The sequence below is a fragment of the Mytilus galloprovincialis genome, chromosome 13 (genome assembly GCF_965363235.1).
Source record: "Mytilus galloprovincialis chromosome 13, xbMytGall1.hap1.1, whole genome shotgun sequence".
Lineage (NCBI taxonomy): Eukaryota > Metazoa > Mollusca > Bivalvia > Mytilida > Mytilidae > Mytilus > Mytilus galloprovincialis.
Window position 1 is genome coordinate 19,219,778 of NC_134850.1, and position 20,544 is coordinate 19,240,321.

The 20,544-nt window shown below is 31.7% G+C and overlaps 1 protein-coding gene across 5 annotated transcripts in view; it reads left to right on the forward strand.

Annotated features, from left to right (window-relative positions):
• Window positions 1–20,544, forward strand: part of LOC143056856 (uncharacterized) — a 65,975-nt gene that overhangs the window by 18,248 nt on the left and 27,183 nt on the right. The gene's annotated exons all lie outside the window — the stretch shown is intronic.

A 20,544-nucleotide genomic window follows, 5' to 3' on the forward strand; every position in this document is an offset into this window, starting at 1 on the left:
CCGTGGAAAACTTACTCAATAAGCTAGGAACAGGAAACAAATCTATTTTTGTGGTAAGTTATTTCCATCAATCAGTCAAAGCATTAAGGTGGTACCAAATACTACAAGGAGATACATGTAACTCTGTAAAAATTAGCTAAATGTTTTAATCACAGTGTATTGTAAGGGAAATATTAAGCTTCTTAATGACCAAAACTAGTGTTTGTCAAACTGCTATATACATGATATAACCAATAAAATTTTTCTGATAAAGTTGTAGGTTCAAATTTTTAGAAATTTTATTTATTTTTCTTCAAGGGTCAAAGTAAACACTTTGACAAAATTTTATGAAATTTAAACAAGCCAAATAAATATAAGTCAAGGTATTTAGTACCACCTTAAATGTTAAACTTTGTAAGACCTGGAAACTTAATTATTTCTTCAGCAAATTTTCAAAAGGATATTTTATCATTTTTGTTTTTTTATTACGCCCCACCTACGATAGTAGGGGGGCATTATGTTTTCTGGTCTGTGCGTCCGTTCGTTCGTTCGTCCGTCCATCTGTTCGTTCGTCCGTCTGTCCCGCTTCAGGTTAAAGTTTTTGGTCAAGGTAGTTTTTGATGAAATTGAAGTCCAATCAACTTGAAACTTAGTACACATGTTCCCTATGATATTATCTTTCTAATTTTAATGCCCAATTATATTTTTTATCCAATTTCACGGTCCATTGAACATGGAAAATGATAGTGCGAGTGGGGCATCAGTGTACTTTGGACACATTCTTGTTTATAGATATTTTGAACTTTACACAAAGTTGGCGAACCTATTGAGATTGTGCACACATTCCATTATGAAGTTGTTGAAAAGAATATTTTTAATACTTTCTGACACCAAATTAGCACTGATCATGACAAAATGGTACTTTTATTACTGTTCTTCATCTGAAAGTCACAATTTTGCACACGAAAATAATCAACCACAAAATGGAAAGGTATTGTATTTTCTATTGTGTATTTACTACATTCATTTAAACATTAATAAACAAGTAATTCATCAAAATTGTATGAAACAGTGGATAATTGCCACGGGGGGGTCTCAACATGGGATTTTGGATACAGGTGTGCAGCTAGGATTTTAAAAACACCCCCCATTCATATATTGAATAATTGTGAAATCCCTACCTATACATATATTTCACAGCGAAATCATAACCCATTCATATATTTATGACCCATTGCTATATCACAATCGGTCAATTACTACCTATTGATATATTTCCTCTGTAAAATTGCACCCCATTGATATATTTGACGGATCAAAAAAGGAACCCATTCCAGCGGCACATATGTATATATCTTTATATAGGAAGAGACCACCCCCGTGATAATTGCCAACATTGCTCTGATTCTGCTTTTCCTGTTTGGTGATTGATATCATTTCAATTCTGATCATTCTGCAACTGTTGGTCAAATGGTGTGCGCATAATATAAGGAGGAATATATAAAATGATTTACAAAAAAAATGTGCTGTTGAGATCAAATTTTCAGATAAAAACAAACTGCTTTATAACACACCCAAAAATACTTTCAAATTATAATTTTACTTTTCATCCTAAATACTTGCCATTTCTAGTAAAAAATGAATTTTACTTGCTTAAGATGTTAGACCTTGGTCCAGGGAGATAACTCTTTAAATCAGTTATGTGTTTGTAAAAGTCAAGTTTCATCAACGTATTTTAAGCATTTACCTGAAACAGATTGAAAATAATCTATGTAACATAGAAGCTTAGAATATATTTATGAAAATGGTTGACACAAACGTACTGGTGATTTTAAGAGTTATAATTTCTCTTAACCTAGGTCTACCTCCTTAAGCAAACATAGAGAGAAAATCATAGATCTTCTAAGTTACAAATATACAGAACAAATTATCTGTAAAACAATGTTAACAGTAGTACCTAACACTACACGAAATCCCGGATTTGAAGAGGTATGCAAATGTTATGTAAATGTATTCAGAGACCGACATTTACATATATTTATAAACCGCTGCATTTAGTTTATCTTGTCTTTACATGTTGTAAATATTAATATTTCTTGTGCTATAGCCTCCTATGGGCGGTTATGAGAGACCGCGGTTTATAAAATATATTAACACCTAATCAAACCATTTTGCAGTTAAGAATTTATATATATTTATGACCGTCGCAAAACTTTTGCAAACTTATGTATTTGTATACCTCTGCAAATGGAAACCTTTGTCATGTATTTTTCTATGATGTAAATTTATCCGCAAATGTGTTTCTTTGTCTAGGTAGCAAAGCATCATCATTCAAATGATTTTATATGGGTTATAAAGTGTAAGGTGCATCTACATTTTCTTGGTATCTAAATTAATTCAAAACGAGAACTTTATAGGGGGGTGTAAAGCATCATTTCCTTTAATCTACAGAGACCTGTCAAATGTATTGTAAAGGAATAATTTTGTTAGTCTTTATTGTCGGCTGAAATGTATGTCAAATTAGAACATATCAAAAGCCTTTGAACATATTTCGAAATGTATGGTAAATACATGGATTTGCAGACAATTTGTTTAACTGAGAAATGTGGTCAAATGATAATATCAATGACATGTGTAAATATATTGGGCATATGTAACTTTAAATACATATGCAAAGAAATGATAAAGAAAGATATTTCAGACAGCTAGAAATGTATGTGTAAATATATTGGGCATATGTAACTTTAAATACATATGCAAAGAAATGATAAAAAAAGATATTTCAGACAGCTAGAAATGTATGTGTAAATATATTGGGCATATGTAACTTTGAATACATATGCAAAGAAATGATAAAGAAAGATATTTCAGACAGCTAAAAATGTATGGTAAATAGATATATTTGCTTTTAATTTGCTACTATATTTGAAAGGTGCAGAATATATTGACAAATATTTCCATAGCTTTAGTGGTCAAGCTATGATATGACAAATATAGCTGCTTTGGGATTGGTTTTGGCATATTGGTAATATCATTTATTATACATGTATTTTAATAATTTCGTTTTAATAAAAAAAATTTAAAAAAGTCGGTTCTACATAATCGGTTATTGATCTCTTCTCGAGCTCTGTTTGGTGTACTGCGTAAATTTCTTTATCCATCAAAATCTTGTTTCTCGGTAAGTTATGATGGTTCATTCGCATAAAACGATTGTTTCCTTCGAGTATCGCTTTGAAACTTCTGGAATTGCACGAGTCATAATTCACTCTGTTTATAAAACATATAATTTTTTTTAAAGAGACATATACTACAATATGTATTATATATGTTATTGCAGAGACATATATACTATATATATATATAAGTACGTCTGCAATTGCGAAAGCAAATTTACAGATCTAACATTGTTGGGTTGATGTTTAAGACGAGTTGTACTATATGTATATATATATATATATATATGTCTCTGGTTACTGGTAGTTATAATACATATATACAAATTAAGCCTGAACAATTTTAGATATGCGGCCTCATTTTAAATTTAGATCGGTACCATTCGGAAGGTTATCGATCGATTTATCAAGTTTTTATAAAAAGTCCAAGTTTCTGAAATAGAAATATTCCTTCATCGGTAGATTAGTTGTCACATAATATTTGACACAAAACACATCTTGAGAGAATGTTTTTTAAGAATCGGCTAGTTTGCACACATACTTAAACATTAAATCTATTGACGAATATTTCAGTTTTGTAATATTAGTTTTCCTTATCCGTTAAGTCCAGTCACGAGATGTTGAACTCCGTGTGCTTCATGAAGCTCTCTCTGCAAAAACTTTCTTGTGTGTGAGAATGAAAGTTAAACACTACAAACAAAGAATCAGTGAGTCACGTGTCATAATTGACACACAATTTACCAATGAAATCAAACAAAATCGATAGATAATATCATTTCATCGACGAGATGTCGCCCTTCCTCCAATCAACGGGGTTTATCAGCAGTTAAATGTGACAATTATCACCTTTTACAGAAAGATCTGGTTCGAAAAGATCAATAGAAGACCACCGCTAGTATCAATATCCATCAATATAAGGCACAAACAATTATCATTTCTTTATGATTAATAACATCATACATTGTCTTAAAACAATGCTCCCGTTGTCATTTGATTGTGTTGTTTTTAAATACGCAAAACTAAAATAAGTTATCGAACTATCAGTCATTCGATATCTCATTTATCGCCTATTCCATCCTAAAATTTTACAGCTCACATATGTACTTTGACAGGAATCGTATTTTTTCTGTCATGATCAAATAAGTTTTTATTTTTTTTATTTTTTATTTTTTCTGCAATAATTACATTTAACATACTTTGCATACTTTTTAATTGAAATAACATTGAAACAAGAATCGATGTGACAAAGTCATTTTGTTTTAACATAATTCAAGAAGATTTGTAAACGACAAATACATATTACAATTACTCTTCAATCTTTTGAATCTCTCTCTGGCAAATTTCAAACAAAAGAAAAGTATATAAAACATCTTTTAGGCTTGGATCAGCATCTCAAAATCTTACAGGTCTACAGAACATAAACTTTACACACAACACAAAAAACAAATGACAGTCATAATACAAGTACATGTAACTTACTCAAACAGAAGGTACAAAAACCTATCTTACAAAAAAAAACATGGAAAACATATCTTTAAAATATATAAGGCAATTGTACCCTGTACAACAAGACGAAGTCTAGACTTATAGTTTTAGCGGAAATGTATATGATTCGTGTTTGAACAAAGCAATATCTTGCACTTCTTTCTTAGACATATTTTACGCAAAGTCTTAAAATAACTACATGTCTTATTTGTCCTTTAACAGTGGAAACATATATCATTGTACTTGCTTTCCATACAGGCGGGAAAAAAGGAAAGAGGGACAAAATACATAAACTATCGTTATAGTTAAATCGCATTGATAAATGTTTAAAACTTTAAATAAGTTGATATATTAAAGAATATTTTCCAATAAAAAGATAAAACAAAAAAAGTGACAAGCCTCTGTGTCTATGAATATATCAAGGCACATTTCTGATTTTCAATCTTTAACTTGCATCATACTTTGGTACCTGGCGGATATAAGTATTCGTCCCATTGGCTATCATACAACATCTTTTTTTTTTACGTACAACTCTTCCGTTCACGATGTTGTAATACCTAGTATGCAGGTTGAACTTCAATTTAGAGGTTTATCTATTGAAGCTGTAGTTCTTTGGGTACCAAGCGTGACCTTTAGAATTTAATTACTATAATGTTTAATTAGTTAATTATGCAAGTTGCAAATCTGGCAGAATCTATCGATGCAATTGCCATTATATATTCAAATAACTATTCAAAGTGTTCATAAATTAAAAGTCACTGTAAAGAATGCTACCAAAATATAGTGTGTTCAATTGTAAAAAGAAATGTTAAAGTGAATTGCTTTTGGCAAAAGACGCACACTCATTTCACGATTGTATCTACTTATAATCAATGCACATAAGTTATGGACTAGTACTGCACCCGTGTTAACTAGCATTGGGGGTCGCATGTCATTGTCCAGATACATTTGTACTAGCAATAGTGTTTTTTTATTGTAATTTTGTGTGTGTGTGTTTTTTGTTTTTCTTTGAGGGGGGGCTGTAAAATACTGCTTTCCTGTGATGCACCAGCTTGTTAAGTTTGGTGAACTTATGGTCTAGTTTGTTAGGACAACAGTTGTGCGCTCGAAAAAAAAAATGCAGTTGCTATTTTCATCAACTAAGATAAATATTGGGATGCCCCTGACCACTATTACAATTTTTCAGTAAAAAAAGATTGTTGACACACATCATATGCTATGAGAATTCAAAGACGATTCAAGTAGATCAAATAAAAATTAACCGAGCGTAGCAGATAAGAATAATATTTAGCACTAAGATTGTGCCAAAACTAATTTATGATAGACTGATCAGTGCTTCGTTTTTATCAACCAAGTTTCATTAACCATTTACACAAAAAAATAAGTTTGAATGTTAACAACACAAAGACAAAAGTACAGAAATGAAAAATGCTAGAGAAAATAATATATTCCAAATCTATTTGTTCCTATGAATTTAACGGCGCTTCTTTCTTTAAAGAGTCTTAGGATAAAAGAGGGTCTAGAAAAGGAGGGAGGTGGGTGTTCTTTAATTCTTAATATTATTTACGCCATGTTTTCTTTATTCTCAGGGCCGTAACTAGCCTCTTCAAATAGTGAGGCAAAATATATCGCCGAGCCGAGGGACTGGGGGTCGCTCAAGGCCCCCAGAAGCTCTGAGGAAAATAACGCAAAATCGTGCATTCTGAGCGTTTCACGGAATCTTTCTGACATTGAAACGCAATTAATTTTAAGCTTTTTTCGACAATATTCTGGTCTGAAAGCAAAAACATAGATTCATTGCACAAGTAATTTAAAAGACTTTAAGGTTTTGTGGACAACATTAAAAGACCGATATGTAGAACAAAGCAAAAATTCGTAATTCTCATAATCATTGATAGCGGATCTGTCTGTCTGTTTTAGTCTTGTATTGTGCTTAGACTTTGGTGATTTTTTTATGGCTAGATTGAAATATAGTAGCAGTGCAGTAGTATGCTTTAAATACTAGTACTGCTTAAGTCGACACTAGGGACCATCTCGACCCTGTTTTACGGTATTAATGATTTTTTTTATTGTTGAAGACCCTCCAGCAACTTTGACCAAATGATTGATCATTAGAATTTTTTTTATGCATTGACTTTGTGTGCGATTAGGTTTCGTGCACATTTACTCCATATTCCTTTATTTTCTGTAAAAGGGTCTGAACATGACTTAATGCAAGTTTAACCAATCAATGGAAATGGTCATATAGCAATACATTATTGCTTTATTTCAAATAATTTGATACCGGAAAATATGTGACCTTACCTTAATTTAAACCATGTCAGCTATCTAGATTTATCAACCAAAAGAAGCCAGTTGTGAATTCTTTGATATCAAATTCAATTCCCCATGCAGAAACGACCTTTTTTTCTGTGTCTTGTATATTCTTAAAAATATTTTCTCGCACAATATCTGGACATCGGTAGGCATACAACATTGCAAAACCACACGTTTACAAATGAAAATCAACACTCAGACTATTGTCATAAAGTAGGACAAAAAATGAGCAAAAGACAAACCCGGGACACAGAAGTTCAAACAATAGACCATCAACTCGACCATCAACTCTGAAAACTAAAAGTAAAAAAGAAACATGGATCACGAAAGGGGCGACACCAGAGAGTGAAGAGAACTTGCTTCTTGTTAGACACTTTCCGTGAAAACAATTTGATATTAAGACAATCTTTTGTTTATTTTTTTTAAAATTTCTAACATGAGGCATTTGCCTCATTTGCCTCAATGTAGTTACGGCCCTGATTCTATACAAATTTTGCACGTTATTCTCTATTTATATTCTAGAAGCCCACTATTCTTTATTCTTAAATTGTTAGCCTATCTTTTTCTTTTCTATTCTTTATTTTTTTCATTTTCAATGCAGTTTCGTGTTCCCCTGCAAGTGGTTAGTTTTTCTTTGTATTCCACAGCTGTGTACTAATATCAAGATAACACGATACTGAATGGCATATCTCCCGATTTCAAATTTTTTTTAACACACTTTTACTTTGAATCGAGTTACATCGGAATGAAACAGATATTTTGTCTAGTGCTGTAGACTACATGTATATATTTATAGTTGGGATCCCGCTAACATTTTAACCCCGCCACATTATTTCTGTATGTTGCTGTCCCAAGTTAGGAGCCCGTAATTCAGTGGTTGTCTTTTGTTGATGTGTTACATATTTGTTTTTCATTCATTTTAAAATAAATACGGCTCTTAGTTTTCCCGTTTTTTTTTACATTGTCTTTGCGGGGCCTTTTATAGCTGACTATGCGGTATGGGCTTTACTCATTGTTGAAGGCCGTACGGTGACCTATATAGTTGTTAATTTCTGTGTTATGTTGGTCTCTTGTGGAGAGTTAATTGTCTCATCGGCAATCATACCACATCTTCTGCGGGACCCCAATTGCGGCTTCAATTTTTCCCGACAACTGTGGGTATGGTTGCCTTATACTTCAAATGGAATTATTTATGCAGTCTTTGTAAGAACCAACCAAATAGTTTTCACAAGAATAACATGACAGGTACCTAATTGTCAATTAAGCATCGTCCAAAGATGAAAATAACTTGATACTAGAGACTTTTAATATTAGGAACGATTTTAAAGATATTGTGTCACGATCTATACTCTCATCATATCTAAATATTTGGCGCTTACAATACAGTAACTTAGTGTCGTTCAAATGTTTCCCGCAATATTTAAAAAGATCTGCTGTATTATTTCGTTCCCCCGGAAAAAAAATCTATGTCTACTTGATTCTTTAAAAAGCCCCCGGCTGCGTCCTAAGGTTCCATTTACGAAAATTTCATATCCGCGTTTGAAACAAATGTCGGTTTACTAACATTTAAAAACAATTTCGTGACTTATACTGAACCGATAATATAAAGTGATAATACATGAAATATCCGGCAAACTTTCTACTCCGTCTACCTCTATGTTGAAAAATAACGGACACAAAAATACCTCGTTGCGCTGAAAATAAGTTTGTTGAAGTTCAAACTTTTCTTTACAAGTTTTTTTGTAGTTTTTACAGTAATATATTCATTCATTAATGAATTGGCAGCATCATCCGAAACATATTTTGTCCGTAAATTTTAAAGAAGCCTCTTTAGTGCTATAAGATGGAAAAGCAAAAGAAATGCTGGTACAATTAAAAAGTCAATTGTTCATGAACAATTGAATGGTCTTTCCTTTTTTCTTTTATTAATTGCCTTCTTAGTTAAAAAAATATATGGTTTCTAAGGACTTTTATGTTCATAAGTGGTTTCTTAGGGCAAAAATCATTCCTAAGGATAAATATATTAAAATAAGTTATTAAAAATGTCATATGTACTATTCATAGTATTTAAAGTTAAAAAAATAAGTGATTGCTAAGGACTTGTATGTCGTTGCTAGGGACAAAAATGTCATTTCCAGTAATAAAAATGTCATATTTATATTATTCATAGCCTTCTAAGTTCAAAAATATATGGTTGCTATGGGGTTTTATGTCGTTGCTAGGGACTTGACCTCTGACCTTGACCTAACTTTGTATCCTATTATGTTGATCATTTTTGCAATTCAAAGTTTCTTTCTATCTCTAACCACTTTTGATTTATAAGCAAACAATCATCATTTCGGACCCCAAAAACAGTTTTGGTGCCCTAGTTCCATAACAGTTGGTCCAATGATTTTCAACCCAACATAACAAATGTAGATCTCGACAAGACACATATTTTCTCCGTTACATTTTATCAGCCATCTTTTACGGTTATTTAGGAAATCCGATAACAAGCTAAGGTCAAAATCTAGGTCATGACCTTGACCTTTGACCTTAGGTCAATTTTCATATTCATGTGAATTGATGATCATTGGTGATGATCCTAGGTGGCTACAACTTACAGTTTTTGAGTTTGAGTGGCCAACCAACATTTGTTAATTTTCAAAGGGGCATAACCCTACCAATGAGTCGTTGAATCTTTTCGATTCAAATGTAACGAAGCACCAGGGTCTGTTCCTGAACAAATTCCATCCTTTGTTTTTTTTCTACCTATTATGGTTATGGAGTTAGAATGATAACAAGTTTTTCGGTGTTAGGGGAGATAACCCCTATAAAGGAAATGTTACGGGGTCGTGCCCTCACCACAAGATAGCTTTTGGTCAACCGATACTAAATACCTAATATCATTTCAACATGTCGCGTACTTATTTTGGGAAATTTCGTTAAAGTTTGGCGGAAAGAATAATAATAATAATAATAAAAAGTCAATTGTTCATCAACAATTGAATGGTCTTTCCTTTTTTCTTTTATTAATTGCCTTCTTAGTTAAAAAATATATAGTTTCTAAGGACTTTTATGTTCATAAGTGGTTGCTTAGGGCAAAAATCATTCCTAAGGATAAATATATTAAAATAAGTTATTAAAAATGTCATATGTACTATTCATAGTATTTAAAGTCAAAAAAATAAGTGATTGCTAAGGACTTGTATGTCGTTGCTAGGGACAAAAATGTCATTTCCAGTAATAAAAATGTAATATTTATATTATTCATAGCCTTCTAAGTTCAAAAATATATGGTTGCTAAGGTGTTTTATGTCGTTGCTAGGGACTTGACCTCTGACCTTGACCTAACTTTGTAGATCTTATTATGCTGATCATTTTTGCAATTCAAAGTTTCTTTCTATCTCTAACCACTTTTGAGTTATAAGCAAACAATCATTATTTCGGACCCCAAAAACAGTTTTGGTGCCCTAGTTCCATAACAATTGGTCCAATGATTTTCAACCCAACATAACAAATGTAGATCTCGACAAGACACATATTTTCTCCGTTACATTTTATCAGCCATCTTTTACGGTTATTTAGTAAATCCGATAACAAGCTAAGGTCAAAATATAGGTCATGACCTTGACCTTTGACCTTAGGTCAATTTTCATGTTCATGTGAATTGATGATCATTGGTGATGATCCTAGGTGGCTACAACTTACAGTTTTTGAGTTTGAGTGGCCAACCAACATTTGTTAATTTTCAAAGGGGCATAACCCTACCAATGAGTCGTTGAATCTTTTCAATTCAAATGTAACGAAGCACCAGAGTCTGTGTCCTGAACAAATTCCACCCTTTGTTTTTTTTCTACCTATTATGGTTATGGAGTTAGAATGATAACAAGGTTTTCGGTGTTAGGGGAGATAACCCCTATAAAAGAAATGTTACGGGGTCGTGCCCTCACCACAAGATAGCTTTTGGTCAACCAATACTAGATACCTAATATCATTTCAACATGTCGCGTACTTTTTTTGGGAAATTTCGTTAAAGTTTGGCGGAAAGAATAATAATAATAATAATAATCAGAAGAAATACAGTAAGGTCTTTCCTTATAGAAAAAGGAAAGACCTTAAGGGGGCTCCTGGGTATAAATGAATTTTTTTTTCTAATATAGGATTTCGCTATATTTTTTCATAAATGAACTTTATCATATACTTAAAAGAAAAATGAAATAAAAAAATGGGGTCACCGTTCATTTAAGCTAAAATCTGCCTCTAGAAGAAGCATACATTTTTGTTAATGTCCTTTTTTTCTGTTGAACTAATAGGAGAAAAAGAGGAAATATCGAAATAAAAAAATAACCTAATATAAGAAATCGCTTAAATTTTACAATTATTTAGTTTATGTACAGCTTATTTGAAAACAATAATAAAAAATATAGGTCACCGATGAGTTAAAAAAGATATTTCAAATTTAAGGCCAAAAAATGGCATTTTTGCACCAAAGGGAGATAATTTGGAGCTTTTTCAATTTTTAAAGTCATCTGGGGCCAATCCAAATAATTTTTTTGGGTTGTTTTTTGTACCATATCATAAAGTAACAACTAATAGTGTAATAAATAAAATTTGTAATGAAAAAATAAAGGTTTAATTTTTTGCTAAAATTTTTGTACCCATGAGCCACCTTAATTACGCTCCGAAGTTTTACTCGTTTTAAAACCTTTGCAAGTTCTGCACTTAATTTAAAATTTGCGAGTAGAAATAAAACATGCAATCTGTTCCGGGTTGAGAGCAATACTTATCAATATCACGGAATAACAAAAAGAATCCAAAAAAATCAGTAACATATATATATATATATAGATAAATCAAGTCGTAGTTTAAAAAGTCTCTCTATATATATGTAGTTAAACAATACATGCACCGACAATCGACTAGTTGTGCGCTTGTTCTGTGTGTTTTTATGGCACTGCGTTTCTGGTTGTTTTTGCTATTCGAAACAATGTCAGGTTGCCGCCGTAAGAAATTTGATGCGTGCGACATCTTTTTCACCAATTTTCAAACATTTTTTTCTCGGAAAGTACGAATGCTATGGAGATCAATATAGATATTTTGAAAAGATTAGAAAAATAACATGTCTATATAAGAATTTCATTGTCGACAATCAAGTGCAAAACTAAACATAGTTTACTTTGATAACGACGGTTCACAACGTTTTTGCCAAAATTGAACGAGTGACATTTTATTCACCAAATTTAAAAAAAAAATAGGATCTTTTTTGTTTTTGTGTTTGACCGATTTTGCGTTTGAAATTAATAAATTAATTAAAACAACATTATAATAGCTATATCATTTTCTCACCTGATGATATCATTTATCTGTATTTTTTAACTTTTTTTTCTTTAAAGTAGTTTCGAAAATGGAAATGGGACACAATGAAACTTTGCAGATTTACCTGGCGTAAAAGAATAAGACGCCATTAGCCGTCAAACAAATATATCATAATGGGTTGTTATTTCATGGCCATTCGCGGCCAAAAAAAATTTATGAAAATCGGCAAAATAAAAGTCGATAAGAAGGCTTATACTTCAGTTTTCGTTGTGAAATGTTACCCGGGACAGCCCATTATTTTTCTAAAATCCATAATCAAATGCATAACAACTCGAACAAATGCGTTTTATATTGTTTTATGGAAGATAAATGAACAAGGAAATTTATATCCAGCACAATGATATCTTTGTTTTAATTGAAATACGTTTTTTTCTGCACCTGCAGCGCAGTTTTACCCACAAAACATGCAAAAAACGTAAACGGTACGAACATCCCGCGTAACGTCAAGGCAATCTATGGAATTGCGAAAATAAGGTCCACATTGGTCAATTATATACTTATAATATAGAATAAAATAGGATAGAATAGAATAGAATATTTTTATTAACCAAATAAGGGCCCCAGGAGGGCATATAGCATACAGACAATATTATTATAAACAATAACATATGAAATACACAGACAATACAATATATATAACAAGTGTTAACAAAATAATAAAGTAAAAGTAGCAATGTATTATTATTCAATGAATACTATGTTGAATTCAGTGACTCAGGTGCACCCGGTAAGTGTATTTTCACTTTGAAAAGACCAACAAGAGGCATTAGTAGTTTGTGGGGAGAACATTAAAAAAAAAAAAAAAAAAAAAAAACAATTTAAGCACTCGCACATTTGACCATGAGGTATACTGCAAATAACAAGTATTATTTAATAAAGGATATTTAGTATGACTTATCTGCAGAAAGCACCAAGAGTCGGTGCTTAAAGGGAAGTCCCTACTTGTACGTAATGCAGATGAGTCAAACTCCTAAATTATTTTAAAAATATTTTAAAAACATATATTTAGGATTATAGATTCTGGGTCCACCCAGCAAGGATCATCAAGGAACGGTGCCAGAGAATTTGAAATTCTTCTTATGATCTGTGCAGGCTTAACAGGGTATCCAAATTCATATTAAAGAGTTATATTGAAATTAGTTATTGTAGATTATGTTTTCCTTCAATTATTAGTATATATCTTCTATATATTTATAAAATGCAAATAGTACATTGGGATCCTCATTATTCATTATACAAATTAATTTGTTATTAATATTTAAATTTTGAAAGTTTGGACATGATTTTAATATATTTTGCATCAATTCCTCTCTTTTTAATAAATGCGTGTCACATGCATTTAAATAAAAAATGAACTTCATCCTCAACCTCACCTGAGGTGCACCTGAGACAAATTCGGTTTTGTCAAAGAGTACCCTGGTATCTACCAGATTCAATTTGCAATTTGTGAGCAGATATTCTTAATCTAGTAATACATTTCCTTTGCTCAAAATGTCGCATTATTGACAAATAGTTTTCAAAATCGACGTTGCACTTGAATGTTACATAAGTTCGTAGTTTACCATGTTTATGTATATCTAGCTGTTTTTTCCACAATGCAGTATAGTATCCCATAACAATCTGACCACAGTGTAGTTTAAATGTTGAATATTTTTCAGGAATATGCTTTTCTATGCCTGACATTTTTTCCCTTAAAATATTAATTGATCCATACCAGGAGTTTTTTTTATATTTTTCAATAGATGGTTTTGTTCTTTTATACGGAGAAAGACTAAAAACTAACGTAATATCCAGGATTGTATACTGAATCCATGCATCTAAGAGGCATGCTTTTTGTATTAGTTGTTATTACTTTCAACTAATTGTCAGTAACTACGAGTAGTCCAAGATCTGTACTTAAAGTCTGTTGGTTGTTTGGATGTATAAGTACCCTTCCATGTGCACTCTGTTTTTCTTAGATGTATTCAATTTGTATTCATCTGATGAGATAAGTGAACACAACAGGGATCCAGTTTATGCCCAAGGTTAGGGTAGGATTGGCTCCTTTAAACGAGTTTTAACCTCGCCACATTGTGTATGTTCCGGTCCCGAGTCAAGTAGCCTGTAATTCAGTTTGTTGTTATGTAACATATTTGTTTTTCGTTTATTATTTTGGACATAAATTAGTTCGTAAGTTTTCTCGTTTGAATTGTTTTACATAAATATTATGTCATTTCGGGGCCTTTTATAGCTGACTTTATGCGATACGAGCTTTGCTCATTGATGAAGGCAGTTCAGTGACCTATTGATGTAAATTTCATTGTCATTTGGTCTCTTGTGGAGAGTTGGCGATCAAACCACATCCCCTTATTTTTATATATATACATAGAAACACATGTGTCATCGTACTTGTTTTTTTTTTATATACATTGCTTCAAAGTTGACCGATACGCTTAGAATTTGGCAGAAAACGTGTGACGTTACGGAATAACGTAATTTGGTAAACATTGATATTGAGGTACAATTTGAATTGATTGATAGATGGTTGCTATAAGTCCGGTGGCAAATATTTCATGCATTTACAGGACGATACAGTGCAATTTGAATTGTTGTGTCTGACAAAAAAATTTGTGCAGCAGTCAAGAAAGATAAAACATTCTGTTAGTTGTGAAAATTAAAAAGAAAATCAACATCCTAATACAAAATACAGGATACTCTGTATGATGTAAACGTGTGGGTTGTGTGCGTAGTTAGTCGGACAAACCTTGCAAACTGTATGCAAAATTTTACTCAAATACACCAAGTTCAACATTCTGTCGTCCGTGAAAAGTCATTAAAGAAAAAATGGTCCTGAGAATATACATATTATATGTTTGTGCACCCTCAATATAGGTTTAACAAGTCCAAAGTACACGGATGCCCCACTCGCACTATCATTTTCCATGTTCAATGGACCGTGAAATTGAGTAAAAAATCTAATTTGTCATTAAAATAAAAAATATCATACCATAGGGAACATGTGTACTAAGTTTCAAGTTGATTGGACTTCAACTTCATCAAAAACTACCTTGACCAAAAACTTTCACCTGAAACTCGCACTTAAAGTCTTTCATTTTGTATGTTCAGTGGACCGTGAAATTGATGACAAAAGTTTAATTTGGCTTTAAAATTAAAAAGATCATATCATAAGGAACATGTGTACTAAGTTTCAAGTTGATTGGACTTCAGCTTCATCAAAAACTACTTTGATCAAAAACTTTAATCTGGAGCGGGACAGACGGACGAATGAACGAACGGACGGACGGACAGACGAACGAACGCACAGACCAGAACACATAATGCCCCTCTACTATCGTAGGTGGGGCATAAACATAAACCGGCGCAATATATTTCAAAATGTCAAATTTATCAATATGTCGAAAAGAGAAAAAAATGACAAGATGCGAATTTTTAGTGTATGTACTAACACCAGGTACATTGTTTAAAAGTTAAAGCTTAAAAACTGTACATAATCCGACGAAATCATCCGTATATTAACCTATGCTAGTATACCAAGTGCAGGACGAACTGTCGAAAGGACACTGGTAAAACAATATTATCCCAGTATTTAGCCAAGGGTACACAATTTATTTAGCATATATAATGATGTTCTATTTTATAAATTATAATAAATCATTTGATGACAAAATATCTTTTTGTATAAGCAGTTCATAGTATTAGTGGGATGGTAATTGGGAGACCTCAAATATATATGTACGTCATTTAGTCTTTGATGGAAAATTGTTTAATTAGCAATCATATGACATCTCCTTATGTTATAATGGTTTGATTTTAATCAAGACAAAAAAATACGTTCTAGGAGTCTAAGGAGATTGAACTTTGTTAATGTTATAGCTTAAATCTGACTATTGTTGTGAACATGTGATTTTATAATTTGATAGATTTCTTGCATATACTAAATATACTTATTATCTTTCATATTCAAGAGACCAACGAATCTTTACTAAAAATATACTGTAACAGATTAGCAGTAAAATATACTCTATGTTGTTGTCCATCCTGCATTAGTCACGTGTTATCTATATGTCTTTGGTTTTGATTGTCGTTAATTGGCCGGTTGCTGTGTATATCCCACATTTCTATTTATGTAAATAAAGAAATAGCAACCCTTTTGATTTACATAAACACTTGTATACTTGTAAGAAAACTTCTTATAAGAGATTGTGAATACTCTCTTGCTTTTTCTGACGCCTATGTGACCAAAATGCCCCCCACAAAAAGGCAACTTTGCTAATCGTCTGTGACTCGTTTTGCCTCCCCACTTTGTGAAAAGGTGCGTTTTTAACCAGCTGTGCCAGGCCTGTTCATTATGTCTAACTCAAAACACCAAAAACACACACATCCCCGAAGACCAAAGTACAAATTAATATGAATCTAAATTCAAAATGATTTTAAGATGTCGTTGGATTTTTGTCACCCACGCGACGCGTCGATGGGAACATAGAAATACAGGGTGTCCGTCCTTCCGTCCAGTCTTGTTATATCAGCAGGCGCGGATCCAGCCATTTAAAAAAGGGGGGTCCCAACTATATTGCTCCCATTCAAATGCATTGATCGGCAAAAAAAGTTGGGTTCCAACCCCCGGAAACCCCCCCCCCCCCTCCTTGGATCCGCCACTGATCAGTGCCGACACACTTCTGATGACATTGAGTAAAAACAAAAAGAGACTCAAAGACAAACACCAGTTTTAAAACAAGTATACTACATATACATGAGGATGACAGTAAACCGGATGTATTTTACCTTTATTTATGACTTGCTATTTTTTTCGGGATTTCCAGTCCCGTTATTGATTTATTGATGTACTGCGGACGAGCGGGCGGGCTGCTCCAATCGTTTCCGTTCGACAATCTACGAACCTTTCATCCAAAGGTTTTCAAATCTTAATATGTTGTTACTTATGACAAAATGGAGGTAGATTTCGATATTGGCGATTAACATATACATCATTCAGCAACAACATTATATAAGTTTGAAATAATTAAATGTTAATCTTGATAAGAAAATGTTTTAAAAATTTGGAGCCTTCGATTGGAACAAATACATGTACTGCATGGGAATATTTCTTGAGATCATTATATTAATAGGACAAAGTCAAGATTGGAAAATAAAAAGGACAAAGATTTTCTATATCTATTCTGAATTGAATAAATATTTTCATATATAACTGTTTAGTCAGATTAATATAATAGAAGGAAGTTTATGGAAATTGATGTATTTTTTTTTCCATTAATGCTGGTCATTTTTATTCTTGTTGAAACACGAACTATACAGAGATTATATTCAATTCAAAGGTTAAATTATTTGCTTTGCATCGAATTTATTAAATCTGCTATATATGAGAAGCGAGGAAACGAGAATGCTTGTTTTTATATACAAAAGGTAATTGTTTTAAAATACTTTTACTGTATATAATTTCAACATATTTCTATATAATAAGCTTGTAAACGTGTACATTCTACTTTTAAATATGAAATGGTGTTTATCCTCAACAGCATTCAGATACAATGCTACTGTTCTAATTTCTTCTTTAATTTTTTAGCATGTAAACTTTTAAATTATTTGCCTTTTTCAAAGTATTAACACATTTTCATGAATACAAACTGCATGTTTAATTATAAAAATAATCCCGATGTCTTTATCTGCTATATTCTTGGCTTGCGTATAATTGGCATGATTTGTACATGTTTATATTATTAATCTCTTTAGAACGTCTGGATTTTATTATACCCAATTAGCGTTATTAGATCAATTTTGGTAATTAACACATACGGTTTTCCTTTTAAGGAACCCTGTAGTGCTAAAAGATGAACCATTTCACAGTCGGGAAAATCCATTCAATTACATACAAGTGACATATTTACCACCTATTGAGGGATACTTGATTAATGCTCTTTCTTTTTTTATTGTATTATTAGGCATTTTCAATTGTTATCATAATCATTCTGATAAAATACATGTACATGTATGTGCATACTCGTGTATTTTCAAATTATACGATCATGCAAAACATTGAAAACACACGCCTTGGCCTTTTATTGAAGAAAAAAATATTCAATAATTCTCTTTATTAAAATGAGAAAAGATCACAAATAAGCAGAAACTAAACTAACTTTTTCCACACCAATATTGGTACTTTACCTTGGGTTGAGAAAACGTACCGCTTTTATCGATTTGATCATTATTTATTCTGGTTTAGAGTTTATTCTAATAATTATAATGTCATTGAATTACGTCGTCTTTTTTTCATATTTGAAGTACAAAAAGTAATAAAGTAATGCTGCTTATATTTTATTACAGTGTTATTATATTAGTGCATTTCTCCCTACACCTGAATTTCGTGTAGCATTTGCAGCTGGACGTTTACACAAATCAATCCATCAACTCATTCATTATGTGTCTTTAAGCTATAAAAAAAAAGTATCAATTTACTATTACAATTCGTCGTATGAGTTAAAGTTTCCGTTCTGATACAACAAGCATATCGAATTGTAAACCCTGATGTAAGGAAAAATAAATACATTTTAAAGCATTTGTGTTTTTATACCAGCAAGATCTTAAAAAATCCTCACTCAAGTTTTAAATAGTTTCCTTGGTTCTGGATAAAAGCTTTGAAGATTTTCTTAACCATCCAAATAGAAAAAAATATCATCGGTCCGACATTTAAAAAGCACCCTGCCATTTTTAATATCATAACTTCAAAAAGTTCTGGTTTGGATTCGGGAAGAACAATATCTACTTAATCAATTCAAATATTTTCACGGTCTCTGAAACCATCAATACGTAAAATTTCTTATAATATATATTGAGACACTTTCTAATTTTTTGGGAGTTGATAAAATACATTTCTTTACATATATGAACGATATCAACAAACGTTTGCAAATATTACACAAACATTTGACAGCATTTACATTGGTTGTAAATGTTTTATAAACCATGGTCTCTCAAAACTTTGCATACGTCTGTAAAGATGTGTTGCAAATATCAATATTTATCAAAATAACTATAATACTGGAAAGTATTAGTAAATAAAATACATTTCTTTACATACGTGAACGATATCAACAAACGTTTGCAAATATTACACAAACATTTGACAGCATTTACATTGGTTGTAAATGTTTTATAAACCACGGTCTCTCAAAACTTTAAATTCGTCTGTAAAGATATGATATTTAACAACATAACTTTAATACTGGAAAGTATTAGTAAATAAAATACATTTCTTTATATACATGAACGATATCGACAAACGTTTGCAAATATTACACAAACATTTGACAGCATTTACATTGGTTGTAAATGTTTTATAAACCGCGGTCTCTCAAAACTTTGCGTACGTCTGTAAAGATATGTTGCAAATATCAATATTTATCAAAATAACTATAATACTGGAAAGTATTTGTAAATAAAATACATTTCTTTACATACGTGAACGATATCGACAAACGTTTGCAAATATTACACAAACATTTGACAGCATTTACATTGGTTGTAAATGTTTTATAAACCGCGGTCTCTCAAAACTTTGCGTACGTCTGTAAAGATATGTTGCAAATATCAATATTTATCAAAATAACTATAATACTGGAAAGTATTAGTAAATAAAATACATTTCTTTACATACGTGAACGATATCGACAAACGTTTGCAAATATTACACAAACATTTGACAGCATTTACATTGGTTGTAAATGTTTTATAAACCGCGGTCTCTCAAAACTTTGCATACGTCTGTAAAGATATGTTGCAAATACCAATATTTATCAAAATAACTATAATACTGGAAAGTATTAGTAAATAAAATACATTTCTTTACATACATGAACGATATCGACAAACGTTTGCAAATATAACTCAAACATTTGTCAGCATTTACATTGGTCGTAAATGTTTTATAAACCGCAGTCTCTCAAAACTGCCCACACCTCTGTAAATCAGTTATGCAAATTTTAAACTTTGCATATATTTCCTATCTTGGAAAGGGCATGCAAATCTATGGCATTTCTTTACATATCTTTGAAGAATGACTAAAGCTATGGAAATAAAATAATTATCTTTAGAATATCTTTGACGACCTCCTAAATAATGTCAAAGGAATAATTCATTTACATACACATTAGCAGGTCTGCAAATTTATCTTGCAGAAAAGTAGTTACATTTTTCAAACATTTACATGACTGTCCAAATT